The 14,980-nt window shown below is 34.1% G+C and overlaps 1 pseudogene; it reads right to left on the bottom strand.

The window, feature by feature from the left end:
* Positions 1-9,876: 9,876 nt before the first annotated feature.
* On the bottom strand, positions 9,877-14,706 carry LOC116128563 (annotated as a pseudogene).
* Between the last annotated feature and the right edge of the window lie 274 nt (positions 14,707-14,980).

The following is a 14,980-nucleotide window of genomic DNA, read 5'->3' as shown; positions in this document are numbered from 1 at the left end:
CATCAGTTAAAAGTAGAGATGTAAAAAATACCCGACCCGATCGGGGTCCAGGGTGCCTTGGCTCGGGCATACAATACACCTAGAGCCCATGTTTTCTCCACGGTACCATAGATATGAGTGTAGACGCATATTGTTGTTTTAATGGAGAAATGTATTTTAAAAAATAATTATTAAGAATATATTTGGTTTCAAAGATGAAAGAACCGCCTACCATCAGTTAAAAATAGAGATGGAAAAAAATACCTGATCTGATCGAGGTTGGCTAGCCGTAAGCCATGCCTAAAAATCAAGACGTGTTGTGCCCTAGGTCATGCCGTGCTAAGGCCCACAAAAATTCGTGTCTTGTCGTGTCGTGTCAGTCCGCTATATAGCATGTCGTGTCATGGGCTTGTCCGCGTGCTTTGTGGGTTGGCCTACAATTTTTTTTTTAATATTTAATATTTATAAATTATGGTAATTTTGATTTATTATTAATAATTATTATAAAATATTTTTATATGTTATATTTAGTGACATTTTGTATTTGTATTAATTAAAAAAAATATAATCACTGTGAAATTTAGTAAAATAACGAGCATTGAAATATCAATTGAATTTTAATACTTTTTATTACTTATAATTATAAATTACAAATACAAAATTAGAAATTAGGATTAAGAATTAATATTAGCAATTACATCTTCATTAGAAATACAAGTATACAAATGCAATACAACTATCTCAACTTTGATTATAGTTTACAAATATTCAAAATAAATGATTGATAAAAAAAAATCATACATCTTCATTTTCATTAATTTTTTTGAATATTTGTATAATAAAATCAAAGTTGAGATAGTTGTAAGATTCGAGAATTTTGATATATCATTCCTTAAAGAGTAATGCTACAGATACTGAAATTTTACACCGAATTTTTGTACTGAAAGACATGGAAACCAGTCAGACGCGACCATTCTAGAGTCTTTCTTGAATGAACGTCCGTCCAACATTTATGGACGCCCACCCATATTTAATGGACTCCTATTTATATTGTATGGACGAGTTTTCATTTATTACGATCGTCCAAAAAATTTTAAAAGAAAAATAATGAACGCCCGTCCATTTTATAAGAACGGTAGTCCATTTACTATGGACATGAGTCCACATAAAATGGACGCCTGTTCATGCTTAAAAAAACCTCTCAGTTTCTTTGACTTGGACGCCCATCCATACTAAATAATAGCATTTTTCTTTGCAAAACGTCTACAAGCATGAGATCAGATTCATGAACTGCAAAAAGAGCACCAATCAAAGTTGTGTAAGCTGAAAAAGTAGGCTTGAATTTGAGTGTAGTCTGTTGAAAATATCAGAGCAACTTTAGTTGTTGAAAGAGTCTTCTTCAAGAATGACTCTTTACAGGTTTGGGAATACTTCCATGGAAAAAAAAAAAAAAAGTGAAGAAACAGGTGCATGAAAATAAAGTAAAGAAACAGGTGCTATTAAATAGAGAAATGAATGGGTGTCCATCTAAGAGGACACTCGTCTAATACTTTTTTTTTTTTTTTTTTAATTTAAACAATGGACGGGCGTTCATCTAATAAAGACGCCCATTCATTCAGTCGGGATGCTTGTCCATAATATATGGACGAGCATCCATGATTTTTGTTTTCAAAATTTTTTTAGTTTAAATTATGGACGAGTGTCCATTATAGGTGAACGACCGTTTATATAATATGGACGAGAGTCCATTTAAAATAAATGGCTGTCCAATAACAATAGACGACCGTTCATTTGTAGAATATTTGTTAACGTGCTATGTGGCTCGCTGATTCAGTAGACACGTTATTCGGTGTAAAAATTCGGTACAAAATGTCGGTGTCCGTAATATTTTTCTTCCTTAAAACCATATAATAAGGAAAATTTTTTTGCCATTACTCTAAGAAAATTAGAAAATATATATGCAATATATAAATAACCATTAGAATAATACTACACTTATAAAGACTTTATATGAAATCTTTCATGACGTGACAATATTCTTGCAATGTTATATTATTTGCTAACTAAAACTCTTAAATATTAAATATTTAAAAAAAAAATCAAACTAAAAGTATGAAATATAAACAAAATTACAACTTAAGAAATGGAGAAAACGATTCAAATATGTTCTTCTACTTTCTTCACAAAAGTTAGAAAACAGTGATCTTTATCTTTTTTAAAGAAACGATAAAAGAAAGAAAAAATATACACTATACGAGGAACATACTATAAGAAAAGATCAAAACTGACAAACAGATTGTTAGATATAAAAGTATAGGCTGTCCCTGTTTTGCTAAGCGGTGTCGTTTTCATCAAAGTGACAGTAGGATGGTGTAACGTCGTTTTGTAAAGACAATGGGTAGATAAAGTGAGTCTTCTGTACTTACTAAACTTAACGAAAATTAGCTGTATGAATAACTGAAATTCTCTCTAAATTTCATCCTCTATTCGTGAACCCTAACCTCCTTTCATGGTATCAGAGCACCATTGACTAACGTAAAAAAAAAATGGCAGGAAACTCTGATAGTTCAAGATCTGATGATTTTGAGAAGATTGCTCAACAGTCATCCAGCTCGCCAGTATCTGCAACTTCTGTAATTTCATCAAGTCTTCAGGTCATCACTCCAAAGCTCACCAAAGACAACTATAGATTCTGGCGTTCTCAAGTGTTATTCGCTGTAGGCGCTCATGATTTGGAAGATCACTTAACAGGTCTGCTCCATGTCCCATCTCCTCTAATTTCTTGCAAAATAACAATTCAAAGGATAAGAACACAGATCATAGTGATTGTTTGATAATTGAGAAAATTAATCCAGCTTATTCCTTGTGGAAAAGAACTGACAAGTTTCTAGTTAGCTGGCTTCTTTTGCTTCAATTTCGGAAGGAATGTTTAGAACAATTTGAAGTGTCAATTCTCTACAGAGATCTGGGTTTCTCTTGAAAAGGTTTATTTGCTTCAAAAGCTAGGGCTTACATTTAAAGAATTTACTTCAAAACACAACTAAGGAGAATCTTAGCATTAGTGATATATAGAAAAATGAAAGAATTGCAGAAAGCCTCTCGCTAGTGGTCAGATTGTTTCAGGGATGATTTTTACACCATATTTTAATGGATTAGGGCCAGAATATGATGCTGTCGTTGTTAATCTTACTACACGTATTGAATCACCAATGATTCAGTGTCATTGCAAGAAGCAACATTTTCGCTCCAAAAGTACGAAATACGCCTTGACAAGTTCAATTCTATTGACTTTCACAATAGTTCAGCTCACACTGTGTCCACAGTTAAAGCTAAAGCCTCAATAGAACCAAACACTGTTCCTACAAATGCTATAATATGACTCAAGTCACTAGACACTCTTTTGATACAGTTGGTCATCACAAAGTGAATAATTCCTATTTCTGTACCTTTCTTTAACCCAGTCATATGAATTTTCCTAATCACTTTAATCCATTCCCTCAATCACAACCCTCATTTACTCAACAATATGGTTATAGTTCTGGAGCTAATGGACCGTCTCCTATACACATTTGGAAGAGGTCGTGGCCGAGAAATGGTCGAGGAAGGCCTATAGTCAAGTTTGTAAACAAACAGACACATAGCCATCCAATGTTATCATCGTTTCACCTCTAACTACAATGGTGGGTTTCACAATGACTGGTAATACACATCAATACGGAGGTTTTAATGGTCCAGTTCAGAGTTACAGTGGGCCTCCTGGTTCAATATCAAGTTGCTGATCCGATCTAATAACGTTTTCATGTGCCTAGCTATCAAGGCTATCAAGGTCCTAATCTGACAACTGTACCACCTCAGAATTATAAGGGCATCAACAATTCAAGTTCAGCTCAGTTCTGGTTTTTCAGTTCAACCATCTCAGAATGTTTCTCAGGTTCTGGTGATCTTAATCAGGCACATTTTGCTGCTCAAGTTTTACCATTTTCTAGTCACATGAACAATGCTGGTTCATTGGGGACAAACACCTCCTTCCATTTCAAATCTACCTCTGGTGGTCCTAATATACAGTTTAACACTTCCTCTCCACTCCACAAGACCTATCTGGTACATGGACTCTGGGGCCACGGATCATGTAATATCTGATTTTGTCTCAGCTGAATACCAGTCAGGATTATGAGGGAACTAGTCAACTTCAAGTCGAAAGTGGTGAGTTTTTACATATCACTCATACTGTTTACTTTGTTACCTAGTCAATTGCAAACTAAGTGTCTTCATTTAAAAATGTTCTTGTGTCCCTAGAATAACAAAAAATCTTCTTAGTATATCCAAATTCACTAAAGACAATAATGTTGTAGTGGAATTTAATTCTGATTGCTGTGTTGTAAGGACAAAGTCACCAGGGCAATTTTACTACAAGGAGAGCTTAATGCAGGCCTATACAGTTGGCTCTTCCCTCTAATTCACATCCTCTTCCTTGTTTTTCAATCTCCTGCCTTCCAAAGAATAGGATATACACTGCATCAATCCCTTCTGATCTTCAATAAATCATTCTGAGTGTACTAAGACAGTTCAGTTTCAAATGTATCTTCCAAGATCACATGTCTACTGTTTTTTCAGTAGTCTGATGTATGTAGTACTAGGATACAATAAGAATTCTGTTGTTTCTCAGATAGTAAAGATCAAAAGTCTGCTTTTTTTAGTCATCTAAAATTCAAACTGATGTATGTGGTATTAGTATATAATAACACTTCTGATTGCTCTCAAGACAATTTCATTTCATTCCAATGCATCTCTTAGAATATCGTATCTACTATGTGCATGCTCTACTATTCAAACTAATGTGTGCAGTGCTTGTGATAATTGTGTAAACTTATTTCTGGTTGCAATGCTACTGCATGTACTGTTACTAATGCCGTCACTACTAATGGTTGCTCCTTTTCATATCTGTATATCTCCTGACTGTGTCTGTCTTACATACCTGATCATACATTCTCTAGTTGCAATCCTAGTTGTGATATGTCCATCTATTTACTTAGCCAATACTCATAATCATAGTTCCATTTTTGGCATCAAAGGTTAGGCCACCCTCACTCCACCTGTTTTGTTAAGAAAATTTTCATCATATGATTAAACTGACTCAACTTTGTCTAAACCCATTTCTACAATTGATTTCTGTAGGTTGTCAGTTAGGTAAAATGCATCAAAACAGTTTTCCTGTTTCAAGTTCTAGAGCAACTGCACCCCGTAATTAGTACATAGTGATATCTGGGGACCTTCTCCCTTGGCATCATCAGAAGGATTTAAATATTATGTTCAGTTTCTGATGATTTCAGTAGGTTCACCTGGTTATTCCTCTTAGGACCAAGGCTGAGGTTAATCCATCTTTGTTAAATTTCTCATTTAGTTGAACGACAATTAATTGCAAATTAAAATGTCTTCAATCTGATCAAGGAGGTGAATATGAGAGTCTTATACCCTATCTAACCACTAAAGGCATTCATTTGCACAGTTCCTAGTTCATCAACAAAATGGCCGTAGTAGAAAGAAAGCAAGACACATAGTTGAAACTGCTGACTCTCTGTAGCATCTAGTCCTTTTCTTTTTGGTGGCATGCACTGAATCACATCTGCGTCTACCTTTTTCTTTGTGGCAGCAGGCTCTTCATTCCATTCCTCTGAATTATTCCTCTCTATTATGTTCTATGCATAGGAATCAGTTTATACTACACTAAAAGTGTTTGGGTGTGCCTGCCGTTTCCTTGTTATCGAGAGTCTTTAACAAACCTAAATTTGACTTGCATTCTTTAAATGGTTGTGGTTGTGGGTTATAGTTTAGTTCATAGGAGTTAAATGTTAACTTCTGAAGGAAAAAAATCATTACCCCTAGGTGTAATTCAATACGAGTACGTCTTTCCTTTCTTCACTAATTTTCTCAATTCTTCTGTCTCTTGAACCTTCTCCAACTATGCTAGCTCTAACACTCCAACTAAATTTCCTTTTATGTCCTGGCCTGCTAACAGCTCCTCTGATGTATCTTCTCGGTCTCAAGCTAAGTCCTTGTTCTCAACGTTGTCTAAGTCGAATATCCTACTCCCTACAGTCGTCTTGTCCTACACAATGTCTAAATCTGTCTCACCATCTCATTGTTTCTCCACATGGTGCTAAACATGCTACACTAGATTTTTCTCCTCACTCTCATTGTCCTTATCTACTACCCACATCAAAAGTGATGACTGTATCCCATTATTCTCAACCAGTCTATCCTTCTTTCAACAACTTCCTCTGTCTCATTCTCAAACCTCAGTTCACTGGCCTATAACACCCCTCACAATATCTACTCCACACAGAAAATACTTCAGAATCTTTCTTGCATTTCCCAAACTATACCTTCCGACCCATTCGATTTCCAACTTGCCCTCTTGAAGTTGATTTGTTCCTAGCACAATCCTCGTATCGTGTCTGAACGTCAGTTTTGTCTAACATCACCAATTATACTAGGCAAAATCAGCAGACAACTAGGCCACAAGTAAAGCAGTTTTCTTAGCTCACATGCCGCTCACTCTTGTCCTGAACCACTGACCGTTCTCTGCTTGCTTTCTAATTCTCCTGAGTGGAACACAAGCTCGTCTCAATTAGAATTGTGGCACCATTAGCTAATGTACTTGGTCTCTGTCACCTTTCACATCAGATATGCATGTATGGGAAATAAATGGGTCTTTTAGAACCATTCTAATGCTGATGGAGACATTAAAAAGTATAAACAAGCCAGGTTAGTTGCAAAGGGGTTTCCAACAATATGCTAGGTTAGATTACTTTGAAACCTTCAGCCCTGTTATCAAGCCTTCTACTATTATTATATATTTTCACCCTAGCTGCCACTATAATTGGGATATTCAGCAAATCGAAAAATAATGCTTTCTCAATGGTGATCTTCATCGAACAGTATATGCTTCAAACCTCTGTGGTTTTCTGGATTCCACCAAGTTCCACTTATGTATGTAAACTCATAAAGCCCTTTTGGTCTAAAGCAAGCCCCTTGGGCCTGGTTTGATAAGCTAAAAGAAGCTTTGGTTGTAAGGCTCCTCTAACTCCATTTCAGATTACTAGCATAGTTACTCCAGTTCTAATACACCAGGCAAATATCTGAATTCGTATCATGATAGTGAAATTGGCTTCATCATTGGTCAAGAATCAATGACAGTTTGCTTTAAGACATTGGATACTGTTTCATTATTTCTTGGGTTTGATGACTAGAAATTCAGCTGGATTTTCCAGCCATTAATGGGCAGTTCAGTCTGCTTACACTAAACCTTAGCATGTCCAAATTAAACACACAGATGTGATCTGATATCACTCTAGCACTAGCAACTTAAGTCCTCGCTAAGGCCCTGAGATAGTCTTCCCTTTGATAGTCCCAGTCTCTACCGAAGTCTATAGGAGCTTTGCAATATTTAGCACTTACCAGGCCTATATAAGCTTTATGTCATAGACTTAGCCAGTTTCTTCAAGCACCCACTATTTCTAAAGTGGCAGGCCTGTAAAGCAGTTTTACCGATATCTTAAGGTACTCTTAGTCATGGATTATTATTCAGACCACAGCGTGCCTTAATCTTGAGTGTTATGCATGATGCGTCGATGGGCCAGCAGTCCTGAAGACAAGATCTAGTAGTGTTGTGACTGTGTGTTTTATCTTGGTCTCTAATCTCATTCAGTGGAGTCTCTAAAAAGCAAAAGTGAGCTATTGCTTGTCCTCCACTGAGGCAGAGTATAGAATGCTTAGCCCACATAGGCCACTGAAGAGCCTGGTTACAGTCTTTTTTTGCAGAATTAGGACTGACACTGATCATTCCTTATCATTTGGTGTGGATAATGTGAGGCTGATGCCGTTGGCTGCAAATCCTGTTTTTCATGCTCGCAACAAACCTCTCGAAATAAGTTCACTACATACGGGAACAGGTGCTTGCCAAGAAACTTAAAGTGCAATATGTTCCTTCTAAATTCAATTGCTGACATCCTACCAAGGCATTGTAGCAGCTCAATGTTAGTGCACTAAAAGCAAACTGAATGTATAGCACAGACTAAATGCAAAAGATGACAATAATAAAAATTTGTCTAGCTAACAAAGATATGGTTTGATCTGAAAGTACTGAATAAAGGTGATTGCAATTGTCGTCTTTGTTGGGTTGCTGTAGTGCCGAATCTTATGGTGTGCAATTGGTTGTTGTTGCTGCTGCAGTGCAGAATCTGAAACCTGGGTACTGAAGTTGTTATGGTTACCGAAAATGTTATGAAGTGTTATGGTTACTGAAATGTAGAGATTGTTGGTTTGCCATCTGAAAATGTGGTGTAATTGTCGGTTTGTTGGTTCTGTAGTGCAAATTTATGTGGTGCAATTGTTGGTTGTTGATTGCCGCAGTGGCAGAATCTGAAACCTGGTTCTGGAGGTGTGTTATGGTTACTGAAATGGTATGTAATTGTTAGTTGCTGGTTGCTGAAAAGTGCGCAATTGTTGGTTTGTGTTGCTGCAGTGCAGAATCTGAAACCTGGTTACTGAAGTTGTTATGGTTCTGAAATGTGATGTAATTGTTAGTTGCTGGTTGCTGAAAAAGTGCGAATGAAGTGTTGAATATGCAAAATGCAGTATGAATCTGAAATATGATAATGAAGAGCAGCAGTATTGAATCTGCAATGTGGCGTTATTGGTTGGTATGCTAGATGCTGAAGTGCAAAATGAAGTGCTGAATCTGATATTGCAGAATGAAGTGCAGAATGCAAAATGCAGTTTGAATCTGAAATATGATATGAAGGTGCATCAGTATTGAATCTGCAATGTGGTGTAATTGTTGATTGTTGGTTGCTGTCGTGTCAGAATCGAAATCTGGGTACTGAAGTGTTGGTTGTTGATTGCTGAGTGCAGAATGAAGTGCTGAATCTGATATTGGTAGAATTAAGTGCTCGAATATGCAAAATGCAGTATTGAATTGAAATATGATAATGAAGAGCAGCATGTTTGAATCTGCAATGTGGCGTAATTGTTGGTTGCTGTTGCTGAAAAGTGCAGGAATGAGAGTGTTGAATCTGAATGTTGGAAAACTCTGTCAACATTGCTGCTACATTGATTGCTTTGTTGACTGCTTTATTGTGATGCAATCAGAAGTGCTATGTGTCAGTAATGTTATGTCAAATGAATAAGTTTTTTTTTTTTTTTTTTTTTTTTTTTTTTTTTTTTTTTTTTTTTGTTTTTGTGTAAGCTAAAAGGCGGAACCCAGTTTAGCTTGAGGGGGGATGTAGATATAAAAGTATAGTTGGGGTCCGTTTGTGCTAAGCGTGCTGTCGTGTTTCATCAAAGTGTGACAGTAGATGGTGGTTGACGTCGTTTTGTAAAGACATGGGTAGATAAAGTGAGTCTTCCTGTACTTACTTAACGAAAATTAGGTGTATGATAACTGAAATTCTCTCTAAATTTCATCCTCTATTCGTGAACCCTAACCCCTTCACAGATATGTCCTTTTTTTAACACTCCTAGAACGATATGTATATAACCTCTGTATATCTCACAGGTCTAATCCAGTCATATTAATAACTATAACAGATGCTAATTCTCCAAAACAATCCTTCACATCCACAAACAAACCAATAAATTATATTTTTTATTAAATCACACAATCATGCACCTCATAGTCTTCAAACATAATTTGAATGCAGAACCAGAGTATAGGTATTATCCACGATATGGAGGTAGTTCCCATGAACACAAATGAGACTAACTAACACACAAATTAATATATACATTAACCATTTGCAATATTGGTGATCATCTTCAACGCTTACCTGCAGGCAGGAAAAAATGTATATATTTATATAGAAATGCGTCATATGCATGGAGAAGTGAAAATTAGTATTACCCAAGATGAGCTTTTCTATCAGGGTGAGAGTATGCAGTTTCAGTATTCTCCATCATGGTTGGATTGAAGAAATTCCGAGAAGCTAAAGCATGAATCGCTTCAGCTCCGGTCCAGGCCCATGTTATTGCTTGCTGAAACCTATCCACTTCTGCAATCTGAAGTTCAAAAAAAAAAAAAAAAACTATAGAAGTTATCTATATGTATTAATATTATCAAAATCAATACTATGAGTTTCAATCTTATCAAAATTTGCGTACCTTGGAACGAAGAAACACGCTCTCTCATTCTCAGCCTCTCTCCTGTTAAATATTGTGAATGTGAGAACATCAATTCGTCAAAGACGTTATACAGTACAAAAGTTTTTATATAAGAGATGTAATACAACCCTTTTCTGGAAGTACTCAATTTCAGCTAACAACATCTCGTGCTGTTGAAACGACGAGTAAGAATAAGAGCAAATTAAACACAATAACTAAGAGATCCTGGAAATAGTAGCTTATAATGAAGATTAATAGTGTAGAGATTGGAAGGCTTGTAATTTCCCTCGTTCGTCCGAGGTATATAATTCCCTTAGAAGAAAATTACCTTCTGGACCTGATTCTGGAGGCCTCGCTCAAGCCTATTCTCAAGGCTTCAGCTCCTTCACGGTTAAGGTGTTCAAGGAATCACCCATTAGGTGCCTTCAAAGCAAGAGTGCAATTATTATTAGAAATATTATCATGGTATATGTGGAAGATCGATAAAAACTCCATTATTATTCAATTGAAGCGGATTAATAATTTTCTAAGAAAATATGAGAACTGTTGACACTAAAGGTGCAGAGAATCAAGCCATTCAGATCTGAGTTAGTTAAAATTTACAGTTAGGTTTCATTTCCAAAATTTTCTATCTCAACTGCTTCCTTCTCTTCTAAGATTGATGAACTTAATATTAGTCTATTTCTTTCTAATTCGGTCAAATTCTTCAAGATCAAACTAAAATTAATTTGAAGAAATATTTAGTTGCAATTTAAGTTGATTTTTTTTTTTTTTTTTTGTTTTGCATTGCCTCTAACATATATACATCAAGAATATGTAATCTATATTTCATCAATAAAAGCTACTCGTTATAAAATATATATGCACCTGTTGGAGTTCTGTAGCATCTGAATTTGCTGTCGAAGCTTTGCTGATTCTTGTTGGTAATACTGTATTTATTGGTAACATTAAAGAAGCATAAAAAATTGTTAAGCTCAATTTGTTTCTAATTGTATATAATTTGATATTATAGGAGTTATATATATTTAGAAACAACTTAGTTAATTACCTGAGCATTGATCTCTATGACAGATCCTGAATTCAAGTTGTCTGAGGACGCCTTCTTGTACCTCTCAATAGTTGACCTTATGCTGCAGTATCGAAAACACAACAAAGCTTCTAAATTTTCAACAAAATGATATATAATCAACTTATTGGAGTATATGAAATAATCTTCTTCGATTCATACATACTTCAACATATTATAATTGAATGAAATTTGTACACTAATTTGTATAAAGTGAAGGGAATGAGAATTGAAAAAAGAAATTAGAATATTAAATTTTTGCTAAACAACGAGAAAAAGGGAAGAGAAGTTATAAATGATGAGTTTTTTAAACATTACTTACTGAAACTTTCCTAAAGGCGAGGAGGGGCAAATGCCCCTTATATGTATTTGTACACAAACACGTTATGAAAATGGTCACCCTTTTTACTGTTTAATTTTTTTTTTTTCACCAGAAATCCACAAATGTAGCAAATACACAGTACGAATTTTCAGTTCCTGTAGAGTGAAGAGAACTGACAAAGGAGATGTGATATGGAAAACAAGAAAGATATGGGAAACTTTCAAAAGCTAAAACTAGAAATAAAACAAATACAATACTTAAGATTTATGAATAACAAAAGAGGAAAATTTCAGAACTACTGAATGCAAGCTATAATACACTGCGACTTTTTCTCCATTGTCTTCTGGGAAAATGTTTCTGCCTTTAACACCTTCAAGGAGAATGCAACTCTAACTCTTACATCTTTTTCTTTTCATATATATATATATATATATATTTTTTTTTTTACGTCATGAAAGCACAAATGGAAATCTTATTTTAGTTTCAGCTTTTGATCTAGTTCATTCATGANAAGAATACTACTTTTGTTTGTCATATGAGTATGCGCATTTACACTTTCTTTATTAGTTAATTAGTTGAGGCAAATTATTACACTTTCCATGGATGTAGCAAGGAATTTGATATAGGAGAAGTAAATTCAAAAACAACAAAAATAATAATAATAATAATAATAACAAAACTAATTAATAAAATTCAGATATCATTACTCATTTATATTTTTTTTTTCTATCCTTAATATGTTATAATTGTTATTGATGCATTTTTAACATAAAGTATTATCATGATAATTTCGTGTCAAAATGCTATCAAATAATATATATGTTTTTTTTTCTGTATATACAATATTAAATTCTAATCTTTTGCTGATACCAAATGATCTTCTCCAATTCATATATACTTCGATATAATAACACAATAGACAATATTCTAGAAAATAATTAAAAAAACTTAAATTAGGAAACTCAAGTTTTTTACGCTAGTTCGAGAAAGTGAGATTTTTGTTAAACAACGAGAGAAAGAGAAGAAGAGTGATAAATGATGAGTTTTGGTAGAAATAAGTTAAACATGGACTAGATTTCTGTTCCTCTGGAGTGAAGAGATATGAATTTTTACTTTTCATTTTTTTCATCAGAAATCCACAAACTTTGGATGATGGGACAAATACACGGATGAAGTTTTCTGTTCCTCCAGAGTTAAGAGAACTGACAAAAGAGATATGGTCTAGATTTCTTCCAGTGCTGAAGGAGATATGGGAAACTTTCGAAAGCTAAAACTAGAAATGGACACAATACAATACTTAAGATTTATGAATAACAAAAGAGTAAAATTTCAGAACTACCGCATGCAAGCTATAATACACTGCAACTTTTTCTTTATTGTCTTCTGGGAAAATGTTTCTGCCTTTAACACCTTCAAGGAGAAGGCAACTCTAACTCTTTCATCTTTTTCTTTTCATATTTTTTTTATGTCATGAAAGCACAAATGGAAATTTTATTTAGTTTCAGCTTTTGAGCTAGCTCATTCATGATTTGAACATAAAAACAGGCATAAAAGAGATAATGATAAAAGAAACTAGCTAAGTTTCTTTCATTAAAGAGATGGAAAAAAAAAAAATGGTGAAGATTTTCAAAGTTAGAAATATAAATATACAATCAAATACACTCATCATAACTGCCCATAAAGAGAAACAGAAATCAAAATATCCATAAATGATCCAACTACTGCAGTATGGACTGCAGATTGGTTAAATTCTCTTAACATTGTGACATTAAGAAGGAAAAATGTAAAAACTATATTCACTAAGATCAAAATGCTTTAATCGGTAAGACAAATCTCTGAAGATTCCACCAATATTTTGTTCTTTCTATTTTTCTATCATTTTTATAATTTATTGCAAAGTTTAGCTTTAAAACACATGAAGTAGTGAATCTATGCGTCTATGATGAAATGATAATCTTTTCTGTAAATCTTATGATTAAGAGTTTGATATTTTGTCTTTGAACAGAGCTAGATAGAAGGCTAGCTAGAGAAGGCATTAAACTCCACGCGCTTGCATTCAATTCCCAATTACTAAATAAAGAAACCCTAGATGGTTGCAGTTTCACTATTTTCTTAACTTATATAAGAGAAGAAAAAGAAAGAGTTCATTGGTAATATTGAAAATCCTTGAGCCCAGATGAGAGATAAAATACAAATTTTACCTAGATTATATATATCATAAACAATAGAAAAAAACACGTATAGTAAATCATCAAAAATTTTATGTTGGAGGACAAAGATTTCAAACAATATATTTGTAAATTTTTGACATTTTGGGACGATTAATTCATATATATTTTCTTAATAACAATACGTATGAAAAAAATTTCGTAAGTTTATGGCAGGTTAACTACAGAATTATGATTTGCCGTCCACGGATCTAAAAATCAAAGACAAAACAACTTCAAGTAGCAATCTATTTGACACAAGAAGCCCAAAAGATATCACAAAATGGAATATATTTTCTTTTTATTTAATTCTTTCTCATTCCAACGAGGTTCGGAAAAGAAATGTAACAGAGATGGAGATTGAAGACTTTGAACCTTAAGCACTGTATTTTCCTGATAACATTCCATGCACGGTAACAATTATATAAACTATAACCAAAACGAAGAAATAAATTCTTTTTCTTTGAAGACTTTTCTCTAAGCTAAAGACAAGTACAATGTCAGTTTTAACGTATCAATCAATTCAATTAAGGTCATCACACTGTTATACTGTATATGCAAATTAATAGCTATAACCCTAAATCATAAAAATGTCAAACACACTAATAATTATATTTCTATATAAGGAATATTGGCTTGACTTAACATCAGAACCTTCAAATTATTTATTTCCCTTTTGTTCTTAACTCAGAAACACCTCATCTGAAGGATAATATGCATAAAAATATGAGTGACACAAACGTAGATCCAAAATGAAAGCTTCAATAATTAGAGATGAGATGAGAAGATTACTTGCTGTTTGAATACTCGTAGAGGCGGCCCCGGCTGGAGAAGACGATGAGCGCCACTTCAGCTTCACAGAGAATCGAAAGTTCATAGGCCTTTTTCAATAATCCATTCCTCCGCTTGCAGAAGGTCACTTGGCGGTTTGTTGTGTTCTCAATCCTCTTGATCTCGATTTTTCCTCTCCCCATCTCTACAGAGCATATTATATAGAGACTCATAATTTATTATATATACCTTGGAGAACTTATTCATAAATCTTTCTTTTAATAGAATTATAAGTTTGTTGCCACCTATTTCCTATACTGAATGCTCAGAGAAATTAATACATAATGATAAAAATCTTGATGGGTTACATCTAATAAAATTAGTAAAGAGGCAACTGAAGTAAAACTTTTGAAACAAAAATATATAAACTTAGTACAAGATCTAAAGTACTTGCATAAAATTTTACGATTTTTTTTT

This window comes from Pistacia vera, unplaced genomic scaffold, assembly GCF_008641045.1.
Source record: "Pistacia vera cultivar Batoury unplaced genomic scaffold, PisVer_v2 Contig200, whole genome shotgun sequence".
In the NCBI taxonomy this organism is placed as follows: domain Eukaryota; kingdom Viridiplantae; phylum Streptophyta; class Magnoliopsida; order Sapindales; family Anacardiaceae; genus Pistacia; species Pistacia vera.
This window is presented reverse-complemented; position numbering and strand designations above follow the sequence as displayed.